Genomic DNA, 12,580 nt, shown 5'->3' on the forward strand with positions numbered 1-12,580 from the left:
CCTGCCTCTTCCTGCCCCCACCTCTTCCCTCCCAGTTCTGCCCTTCCCCCGAGCACGCTGCACCTCTGCTCCTGCCCCCTCCCCCCCAGTGCCTCCTGACACCGCAAAACAGCTGATCCGCGACAGGTGGTAGGCACTGGCAGGGAGGGGGAGGTGCTGATTGGTGGGGCCCGCCAGCAGGCAGGAGGCGCTGGAGGGAGGAAGAGGTGTTGATGGGGGGCTGCCGGTGGGTGCTCAGCACCCACCATTTTTTTGCCATGGGAGCTCCAGCCCTGGAGCACCCATGGAGTCAGCATCTATGCCCCCTTCTGATTTTTTGGGGGTCCATTTCAACCTAACTCAACCCATCTTCACTCACAAAGATGTGGCTGCAGATTTCCCTGTGGACTCCCTCCCTAGACAGATTAGTTAGTTTTATTTTACAGTAAAAAAAGAAAAAGGCTAGATTGTGACTTGAACTACCCCCACTTACACCTCTGTGCAGGTTACCCTGGATCCAAGCACACAGGAGTAAACAAGGCTACTTGTCCACTGAAGTAAGTGGACAGGGAATGGACAGAGCCTTAGCTCCAATGCCGGGAAGGTTACACCAGCAGTAAATTACTACCCCTATCTCTCTCAAAAAAAGGGGAAACTGGGAGGAAAATGTGATTCAAAGAGAAGTTTGTCATAGAGCATATTGTCATTCAGCAACACATGTTAACTGTAGGTCAGACACAGGGAGAAAAGGCAGAAAAACTTGGAAGCTTTTCATTGTAAAATGTTTTTTGGGGGAACAGTTGCCACTGATTTATTTTGTACACGTTTGCTGTGTTGATCCGTATTTCTGTTTTTTTATCTGTGATGAGGTCATCTACTTGAAAAGAAGTTCTGAACCAAGTGATGGGATAATTAATTTCTCTGTTAGACTTGTTTAGCCAACCACAATCCTGGATATTTAAAGATAAATCTGTTTTGTCCTTAGACTATATGAAGAGTGTGTGTCTGTGTGTGACTGTAAATATCTTACACCCACAAAGAGCGTGGTAGGCCAATTAAAGGACTTTTCATGCATTGGTACAGTATTAAAAATTAATTAATCATGAAATGTTGCTTTCTGCTAGGTTTAAAAAAATTGAGGCATAAACTAATTGCAAGTTACTACAGCCAGATACACTAAACGGGAAGAGAACAAAACAGAGCAGCTTCTTTTTTTATGGGATATGAAATTAATTTGTAGCCTGTTCCATGGTTAATTGGGAGGTTGTATAGGCTAACAAACAATCCATGCTTCTATTTACACGCACATAATGGATCTATGCATCTATAAAGGGATCTACATTTTCCCTGAAGAGAACTAGCACTGGCCACTCTCCTGCTCTTTCTTCTATTCCCATTCCCACACTGCTGCTTTTCTGATAATCCCCACTGCCTCGGGGCTTCCTCTGTAGCTAAAAAAAGATATAAAGCCATATTAGTCACAGCATAATGAGTGGTGCATTACAGCTCTATTTCAATACACTGCCACTGTCTTTTGTAGCTGATCAGTAATAGCAAAATTCAGCTACAAATATTCTCTGGTGTTTCCTAGTTACACCCTTGTGCAAACACAAGATGCCCCTTATAACTAGCTCTTCGACTTTGTTATCAGTATGATGCACTCTGCCCCATTGGAGCTGTGTAGTTAGAAAGCATTCTTTTGTAGCATTTGAATTTCACAAAGGCACAAAGATTCTTTTTTTAAAGGAAAATGCAAATTGTAAAGAAAAGATCTTTAAGGGGTCCAAAAAGCACATGATGAAAGGTCTTATTTAAATTATTTTACACAATATTGGCATCCTGGAATGAGCAAGCTGTATTGGTTTTAGGAGAGTTCTACTAAGGGTATTCAGGGAGCTGGCTGAGGGGGTGGGAGATAAAATAGTCCATAAGTAATTGCAAATAGAAAAAAATTATACATGACTACAGTGTAAGGGACTGAACCACCAGGTACTAAGCACCCTTAACTCCCAGTGATTTTGATGGGAACTATAAGGACAAAGTACTTTGCAGTCAGCGTTCAACAATTCACTGAACTGAGCTCTGACTTAGTATATTAATTCACTGGAAGAAGACTTAGGTGAAATTCTGGCCCCCTGGATGTCAATGGGAATTTTGCCAATGGGTCAAGGATTTCATCCCTAAAATTTAGGGGGACTGAGAGAATGTAGATTAGCTTCATCATCCTTTGCTCTATCTGAGGGCAGGTCTACACTACCCGCCTGAATCGGCAGGTAGAAATCGATCTCTCAGGGATCGAATTATCGCGTCTCGTCGGGACGCGACAATCGATCCCCGAATCGAGGCTTCTACTCCACCAGCGGAGGTAGGAGTAAGCGCCGTCGACGGGGGAGCCGCGGCGGTCGATTTGCCGCCGTCCTCACAGCAGGGTAAGTTGGCTCCGATACGTCGAATTCAGCTACTCTATTCGCGTAGCTGAATTTGCGTATCTTAAATCGACCCCTCCCCCCCATAGTGAGGACGTAGCCTGAGTCTTTTATTTCTCACCATGAGTGGATTAAGGCAGAGTCCTTGGGAGCTGAGTGCAGCAGTGAATCAGCTGGAAACATGGAGCCAACTTCGTCAACTTTGTATCATGTTTGTAATTTCCTAATAATCAGTCAGAATGATTTGCTTTGTCCATTAGTATTTCTCTGAGCGCTTCAATCCAGAACCACTTTTAGCACTTCTGGGTAGGCCTGTGAAACAATGTTTGCACCCCGCCCAACTGTCAAGTATTCCTATCCACCATGATCCCAACACCATGCAAATAGATGGCCTGAGGATTCTGAGCCAGAGTAGCATGATGATTCTTTGGCATGCATCCAAAACTTGACTAATTCTGTATAAACGGAGAGTCTAGGGGAATTATTTGTTTCCATCCTGCCAGTTCCCCACAGGAGAAGTAGAGACCAGCTACTTGGAGTCTGTGCACAGTTGCCAACATTTTAAAATAAATTTTGCAAGTAACAGTAGTCCTGGCTTTCTAGCTGCCACCATCTCTCAGCCATTGAGGAGTTTGTGTGCCTTCTGGTTAGTTTAAGGATGAATGTAGGACATGAAAATAATTATCACAACCCCACAGTGAGTTATGTAATTATTATTCCCATTTTACAGATGTGGAAACTGAGGCACGGAGCAGTAAGACCAATATTTTCAAACTTGTGAGTATAAATCTAGGCATCTAAAAACCATATTGCACCACCTAAATAACATGGCTGGAATTAACTTCCTAAAATTACACATCCAGGTTTGAAAATGTTAGCTTCAGTGTCTTGACCAAGGCTGCTGAGGGTGTCACCATCAAATCACTTGCTCTCAGTCCCTTTCTTAGTCCACTAAACCAAGCTGTTTCTTGCACTACTGAGCTGCTCCTGTTTGTGGCCACAACTCACACACAAAGGAGCTGCGGAGCTTTAGCCAGCTGCCTGCGGCATAAGGGCTGACTTTACTTTTCCCTGGGGGTGCTCCACCCCTATTGCTCCCTGAGGCTCTGCCCCTTGCCCAAGGCCCCTCCCTCTCTCTGCCTCTTCCTGCCCCCACTCTGCCACCTCCCCCAAGGCCCCGGCCTCTCCCTGCCCTCCTCCCGCAAAGCCCCACCCTCGCTCCACCTCTTCCTGCCTCCGCTCCACCCCCTCCCCAAGGCCTGCTCCCGTCCGCTGCTCACTGCTCTCTGCCCTCCTTCAAGCCCCTTCCCGATCAGCTGTTTGGCAGTGGCGCAGAACAGCTGTGGCTGGTGGGTGCTCAGCACCCACCCTTTTTTTTTTTTCATGGGTGCTCCAGCCCTGGATCACGAGCTATCCGTAGTAGCTATCCATAGTAGCCTGAGTGGCACTACTCCCTACTGCTGTGAACCCATCAAGGAACATATGGCTATGTTTTTCTGGACTCCAAAGAGACAGTCCCATAGCTGAACGTGTGATCTTTAGGAAAACTCAGGGACAAACTTTCAACCCTGGCAATCACATTACATTTTCAAACCACATTTACATTTGGAAGGAAGAGGGCTAAAAGCTTCTTCTTCTTTTTTTTTTTTAAATGAAGTTGTGATTCACCTTTACATTTCCAGGACCCCAGTATAAAAGAAGTATGTGGCTGCAAGGTTCAGAATCCAGTCGAAGGCAGTTCTGGAAGTGGAGAACAATATTTTTTTTTACTTAATTCACCTATGCTTCTTGTAGAGACTGTTCTAGAAAATGATATTAGATAAACTAACTACTATGCTCTCGGGAAGACATCATCATTATAATTAAATCATCAATAAACTGGGCTGAATTAAATTATTTGGAGTAAATATTACCCTATCTAAATCAGTCATCAGATGAATCTGATAAACCGTCATAAAGCATATATGACAGATTCAGGAATCCCAGCATCTGTCAAATCAGCAAGAGGAAGAAGATACACTCTGTTGGCTTGAAAGCAAAATACATCCCTTTGATCAGAAAGACTATGAAAATGAGCTATAGGGAGTTCCCTTCCTGGAGTATTTTTTCTTCTTCTTCTTCTTCCAGCTTTCAAGGGCTATCTTAGTGGAAGGTCTGATAGTGAGAGGTCTAAGCCACCCTTGATAAGTGATATGAATGGATTCTTTGCATGTCCAGAACTGATATTTTAGAGGCAAATGATCTGTGCTTTTTAAAGTATTTTTTTCAAATAGTTTAACTACTTATATATTTAATTTTCTCTTGGATATCATGCCTTTTATTCATCAGGAAATTAAGGCACATTATTCCCTGATAATGGAATCTAATGAGCTGGAGGGGAAAATCTTCTTTTTCTAGAACACCATTTATTTTTGGATTTGCTTATTTAAGAAAAATTTGGGGTGGCAGAATCCACCCCTACTCATGTTGAGAAGTGCCTTACTCTGTGAATCATCCCACTCAGGAAAATGGGACTTCTCGCAAAGTAAAGTGCTACTCAGTATGAACATAGATGGCACTCCAGCCCTTAGAGAGATTTGCCTCAAAATCAGTCTGAAGCATCTCCTTTGCTCAAGAAAAGGAGGTATCACTGAGGCCTGGTCTACACTGGGGGGGGGGTGTCAATCTAAGTTACACAACTTCAGCTACGTAAATAACGTAGCTGAAGTCGACGTACTTAGACCTACTCACCGTGGTGTCTTCACTGCGGTGAGTCGACTGCTGCCGCTCCCCCATCGACTCTGCCTGCGCCTCTCGCGGTGGTGGAGTACAGGAGTCGACGGGAGAGCGCTCGGGGGGGTCGATTTATCATGTCTAGACTAGACGTGATAAATCGATCCCCGCTGGATCAATTGCTGCCCGCTGATCCGGCGGGTTGTGTAGACATATCCTCAGTAACAACAAACTAGAGTATTGCATGGTCTGGAGAACCCTGGCCACAAATCCTTCAGGGCACTGATACTCAGATATTCTCCTATAATAGCTCTGCACTGTCTTGCTTAATTAAACCCGGGGAGAATAACCAGGATAGATTAATGGCTGATCTAGTCAGCTAAATCTGGAAATTGTCAGAGCAAGAAGTGCAGTCTGACTCAGCAATATTCCCAGGACAGAGTCTATTTATCACCTTTCTCACTTCCAATTGCACACACCTAAATCCTCATGGTTGTCTCTGCAATGCTTCTCTCTTCTCTTTCATTTGATTGACAACAAATTTCTCTCTCTCTCCTCCTTCTCCCTGTATTTCTTACGGAGCACTGATCAACATGATACCCTTTTATTTATTTCCTCCTTTGCTTGCCAGCACCACAATTAACATCATCAGAGCTTTAGGAAAGGGGTGGGCAAACTTTTTGGCCCACCCACATCGGGGTTGCGAAACTGTATGGAGGGCCAGGTAGGGAAGGTTGTGCCTCCCCAAACAGCCTGGCCCCCACCCCCTATCCTCCTCCTCCCACTTCCTGCCCACTGACTGCCCCCCTCAGAACCCCCGACCCATCCAACCCCCCCGCTTCTTGTCCCCTGACCACCCCCTCCCGGGAACTCCCACCCCTGCTCCCTGTCCTCTGACTGACCCTACCCCTATCCACACCCCCATCCCCTGACAGGCCCCTCTGGACTCCCACGCCTATTCAACCCCCCCTGCTCCCTGTCCCCTGACTGCCCCGACCCCTATCCACACCCCCGTCCCCTGGCAGGCCCCCCTGGACTCCCACGCCTATCCAACCGCCCCCTGCTCCTTGTCCCCAGAACCTCCACCCCAGCCAACCGCCCCCTGCTCCCTGTCCCCTGACTGCCCCCCAGGATCTCCTGCTCCTTATCCAACCTCCCCACTCCCCGCCCCCTTACCATGCCGCTCAGAGCAGCAGGAGCTCGCAGCCCCGCTGCCTGGCTGGAGCGACAGGCCAGAGCACTGGCAGCGCGGCAAGCTGAGGCTGCGGGGGAGGGCGGACAGCAGGGGAGGGCCCGGGGGCTAACCTCCCCGGCCAGGAGCTCAAGGGCCGGGCAGGATGATCCCGCGGCTCGGATGTGGCCCGCGGGCCGTAGTTTGCCCACCTCTGCTCTAGGACTAGGATTTGTTAATTGACTTATGCTTCATCTACAGCAGCAAATCACAAATCATACCTATATAAAGGAATGTCTACTGTGGTTTTTGAAAAATGCTTAATTGGCAAAATATGATTTTGTAAAAAAATATCCAAGGTGGGTTGTAATTAAGAACATAAGAACAGCTATGCTGGGTCAGAGCAATGGTCCATCTACAAAGTATGCTGTTGTCAGACAGTGGCCGATGTCAGATGCTTCAGAGGGAATGAACAGAATAGGGCAATTTCAAGAGACCCATCCCCTGTCATCCATTCCCAGCTTCTGGCAGTCAGAAGTTTAGGGACACAAAGAGCATGGGGTTGCATCCCTGACCATCTTGACTAGTAGCCACTGATGGGCCTATTCTCCATGAACTTATCTAATTCTTTTTTGAACCCAGTTATACTTTTGGCCTTCACAATATCTCCTGCAAATGAGTTCCATAGGCTGACTGTGCATTGTCTGAAGAAGTATTTCCTTATGTTTATTTTAAACCTGCTGCCTATTAATTTCATTGAGTGACCCCTGGTTCTTGTATTATGAAAAGGGGTAAATAACACTACCCTATTCACTTTCTCCACACCATTCATGACTTTACAGACCTCTATCATATCCCCCTCTTAGTCGTCTCTTTTCTAAACTGAGCAGTCCCAGTCTTTTAAATCTCTCCTTGTATAAAAGCTGTTCCATACCCCTAAACATTTTTGTTGCCATTCTCTACCTTTTCCAATTCTAATATATCTTTTTTGAATTGGAAAAGATTCCAACTACACACAGTATTCAAGATGTGAGTGTACCATGGCTGTCACTTCACACTGAGCAGATATTTTCAGAGAACTATGACTCCACAATTTTTCTTGAGTGGTAACAGCTAGTTTAGACCCGATCGCTTTATATGTATAGTTGGGATTATGTTTTGTAATGAGCATTACTTTGCCCTTATCAACATTGTATTTCACCAACCATGTTGTTGTCCAGTCACCCAATTTTGTGAGATCCCTTTGCAACTCTTTGCAGTCAGCATTGGATTTAATTATCTTGAGTAATTTTGCATAATCTGCAAACTTTACAGAGACCCCTTGGGACATCACTATTTAGCTCTCTCCAGTCTGAAAACTGACCATTTAGTCCTACCCTTTGTTTTCTGCCTTCTAACCAGTTACTGATCCAGGCGATGACCTTACCTCTTAGCCAATGGCTGCTCAAGAGCTTTTGTTGAGAAACCTTGTCAAACGTTTTCTGAAAGTCTGAGTACACAGTATCAACTGGGTCACCCTTTAGCTTTTTTTAAAAAATGGCATTACATTAGCTATCCTGCAGTCATCTGGCAGATTTAAGTGGTAGGTTACATACCACAGTTACTAGTTCTGCAGGTTTGTGTTTGAGTTTCTTCAGAACTCTTGTGTGAATACCATCTGGTCCTGGTGACTTATTACTGTTTAATTTATCAATTTGTTCCAAAACCTCCTCTAATGACACCTCAATCTGGGACAATTCCTCAGATCTGTCACCCAAAAAGAGAGGCTCAGACATGAGACACTCCCTCACATCCTCTGCAGTGAAGACCCATGCAAGTAATTCATTTAGCTTCTCCTCAATGGCCGTGTCTTCCTTTAGCACCTCGATCATCCAGTGGTCCTATGGATTGTTTGGCAGACTTCCTACTTCTGATGTAGTTTTAAAAAATTGCTGTTAGTTTTTGTGTGTTTTGCTAGTTGCTCATCAAATTCTTTTTTTGGCTTGCCTAATTATACTTTTACACTTGACTTGCCAGAGTTTATGCTCCTTTCTGTTTTTCTCGGTAAGATTTGACTTCCAATTTTTAAAGGAGGTTTCTGTCTCTAACCACCTCTTTTACTCTGCTATTTAGCTATGGTGACGTTATTTTTTTCGCCATCCTGAGGCACAGGATATCATTTGCCATCTTAAGACACAGTGGACAGAGTAGCAGAGTGGCCCGCTGGAAATTTGGGTTCTGTCCCTGATTCTGCCACTGACTCCATGTGTAGCCTTGGTCAATCACATTACCTCATTGTGTCTCAGGTTGCCTGTTTGTAGAATGGGGATAATGCTACTTACCTGCCTTTGTAAATTGTTGCAATCTACAGATGATTGGTGCTAAGTATGCTCTTGTTTATTTTGGATCAGGCCAGTGGAAGGGCCTTGTCTATGGAACTCCCTCCCTGAGTACATCTGCCAGAGTCTCTTTGCAGCTCTTTTCAGAGCTCATTTTAAATCTTTCCTGTGTGGGCCTGTTCATCTGGCCATATAATAATTTCCCTTTGTTTCCATCTAGTCTTTGCTACAGATGAAGGAGGACAGAACCACTAAGTGCCAAGGAGCTGCAATTTCCCTCAGTACCCTCATCCTCCCATACATTAAAATCTTATACAAAACCATAACACTGAGGGAAATGTGTGCTGTGGCTGCTGGCATCCGGTGAGCAGCAGGGCCTAAGGCAAAGGGGTGTCCTAGACACCATATAAGAAAACTCACATGGGAACGGGCACCTATGCTCCATTTATTTTACTCCCTACTGCAGCAGGGAGTACTGCCTTCAGCCTCTTCTTCCTCCCTTGCCATCTGTGTGGCAGCTCCCCAGATCCCCTTCACTGGCCCATGCAGATGTTACTCCTTCAGTGACCTCCCTCCTTCCTGTTGATGGGTGTCTTCCCTCCCTGGCACTCCATCTTGAGCAGCCATATCTTCCTCCTTCTTCTCCAATCTGCAGGTGCTTCCTCCCCCACACCCATGAGTTTCCCTTTCACCCACTGCACCTTCTCTATCCCCATCCTCCCTGCTCCACTCCCAAGCACTGGTGCCTTCCCTTCTGCTATTTTCATGTGTGCAGGCCAAAAAAAACAGGCAGGAGGAATTTGGGGACAATCAGGGTCCAGGCACCCCAGGGGGAGAATAGAGGGTCTGAACCCCAAAGAATAGGCAAAGAATCAAATGATTATATACAATATTACTGTACTATAAAAGTGTATCAAGTAAGGCCTTTTATGAAAGCTAATGCCACACTGGTAATTAATATAATTGTGAAATGTATGTATTAACATTCTATGAGGAGTTATGAGTACTTACTGATAGTATGTTTTAAAGTCTGTGACCAAACAAAGGGAGAAACAGGTTTTCTCCCAGACAGGAGGGATAGCTAGGAGGGATAGCTCAGTGGTTTGAGCATTGGCCTGCTAAACCCAGGGTTGTGAGGTCAATTCTTGAGGGGGCAACTTAGGGATCTGGGGCAAAATCAGTACTTGGTCCTGCTAGTGAAGGCAGGGGGCTGGACTCAATGACCTTTCAAGGTCCCTTCCAGCTCTATGAGATAGGTATATCTCCATTTATTATGTGTCCAACGTAAATTAAGCATGACGGAATCTAAACAATGGAAGCCCCATTTATATAAGAGTTGACAGGGAGAAGTGAAGAACAGGAAGAGTCTGAACAGCCAGACTTCATCCTGACTCTTGAGGCAATGGACTAGGGGTAATATAAGGGGAGCAGAGAGACATTTTAGTGATCCTTCACCTGAGGAGACAAAGAAACCAAGAACTTTAAGCTCTATATTGGATCCTGGCTAGGCACTGGCCAACCAAGCTGGAAGAATGACTGTGGTGAGACTATGCAGTGTTGTTGTAGCTGTGCCAGTCCCAGGATATTAGAGAGACAAGGTAGATGAGGTAAACATCTTTTATTGGACCAACTTCTGGTGGTGAGTGAGTCAAGCTTTCAAGCCACACACAGCTCTTCTTCAGGTGAAGTGGTGAGAAGTCTATTTTGAACAAAAGGCTCCAGGTTGTAGCTGTACCCCTGTCAGGAGTCTGATTTATCTTGCATATCCCCAAGTTTCACCTCACTTAAAAACTACTTGCTTACAAAACCAGGCATAAAAATACAAGAGTGTCACAGCACACTATTACTGAACCATTGCTTACTTTTTAATTTTTACCATATAATTATAAAATAAATAAAGCACTGCAGAGGAGATGGTTTATGATAGACTCAGGACTGAAGGGGCTATTGGTGTCACCCTACATGGCGTAACCAGGTTGGAAGCCAGGGGAGGTCACTGTGCTGTAGGCAGGCTGCTGCTGTCAGGACTCTGAGCCAAAGCTGCACAGCACAGAAACACCCAGGGGTTACAAGGCAGGTGGGACACAGCCCCTCACTGGTCTCGGTGAACCCCTAAAGTGTCATAGGGCCAGAACCAACAGAATATTTCAGGCATGTGTGATGTCTCAGATTTCTGTCTCACTCCTAGAAATAACAATGCAGAGTCCTTGTGGCACCTTAGAGACTAACACATTTATTTGGGCATAAGCTTTCGTGGGCTATAACCCACTTCATCAGATGAATGGAATGAAAAGATACAGTAGGCAGGTATAAATATACATATATATATTTATATAAATAAATATACTCCTAGAAATAGCTCACTTTCATCATGCACATGAAAGGTCATCCAAGCAGCTTTGCGAAACATTGGGCCAGGCTTATGGACTCTGAAATAGTACATTACATTAAATACACACACACACACATATATATATATATAAAATTGGGCGAAACCCAGAAGTTCTTCCACTGAAAACACTAGAAGTTTTGCCACAATGAGGGAAGATTCATAGATTCATAGATTCTAGGACTGGAAGGGACCTCGAGAGGTCATCGAGTCCAGTCCCCTGCCCGCATGGCAGGACCAAATACTGTGTAGACCATCCCTGATAGACATTTATCTAACCTACTCTTAAATATCTCCAGAGATGGAGATTCCACAACCTCTCTAGGCAATTTATTCCAGTGTTTAACCACCCTGACAGTTAGGAACTTTTTCCTAATATCCAACCTAGACCTCCCTTGCTGCAGTTTAAGCCCATTGCTTCTTGTTCTATCCTTAGAGGCTAAGGTGAACAAGTTTTCTCCCTCCTCCTTATGACACCCTTTTAGATACCTGAAAACTGCTATCATGTCCCCTCTCAGTCTTCTCTTTTCCAAACTAAACAAACCCAATTCTTTCAGCCTTCCTTCATAGGTCATGTTCTCAAGACCTTTAATCATTCTTGTTGCTCTTCTCTGGACCCTTTCCAATTTCTCCACATCTTTCTTGAAATGCGGTGCCCAAAACTGGACACAATACTCCAGCTGAGGCCTAACCAGAGCAGAGTAGAGCGGAAGAATGACTTCTCGTGTCTTGCTCACAACACACCTGTTAATACATCCCAGAATCATGTTTGCTTTTTTTGCAACAGCATCACACTGTTGACTCATATTTAGCTTGTGGTCCACTATAACCCCTAGATCCCTTTCTGCCGTACTCCTTCCTAGACAGTCTCTTCCCATTCTGTATGTGTGAAACTGATTTTTTCTTCCTAAGTGGAGCACTTTGCATTTGTCTTTGTTAAACTTCATCCTGTTTAACTCAGACCATTTCTCCAATTTGTCCAGATCATTTTGAATTATGACCCTGTCCTCCAAAGCAGTTGCAATCCCTCCCAGTTTGGTATCATCCGCAAACTTAATAAGCGTACTTTCTATGCCAATATCTAAGTCGTTAATGAAGATATTGAACAGAGCCGGTCCCAAAACAGACCCCTGTGGAACCCCACTCGTTATGCCTTTCCAGCAGGATTGGGAACCATTAATAACAACTCTCTGAGTACGGTTATCCAGCCAGTTATGCACCCACCTTATAGTAGCCCTATCTAAATTGTATTTGCCTAGTTTATCGATAAGAATATCATGCGAGACCGTATCAAATGCCTTACTAAAGTCTAAGTATACCACATCCACAGCTTCTCCCTTATCCACAAGACTCGTTATCCTATTGAAGAAAGCTATCAAATTGGTTTGACACGATTTGTTCTTTACAAATCCATGCTGGCTGTTCCCTATCACCTTACCACCTTCCAAGTGTTTGCAGATGATTTCCTTAATTACTTGCTCCATTATCTTCCCTGGCACAGAAGTTAAACTAACTGGTCTCTAGTTTCCTGGGTTGTTTTTATTTCCCTTTTTATAGATGGGCACTATATTTGCCCTTTTCCAGT

The sequence above is a fragment of the Emys orbicularis genome, chromosome 2 (genome assembly GCF_028017835.1).
Source record: "Emys orbicularis isolate rEmyOrb1 chromosome 2, rEmyOrb1.hap1, whole genome shotgun sequence".
NCBI classification, from domain to species: domain Eukaryota; kingdom Metazoa; phylum Chordata; order Testudines; family Emydidae; genus Emys; species Emys orbicularis.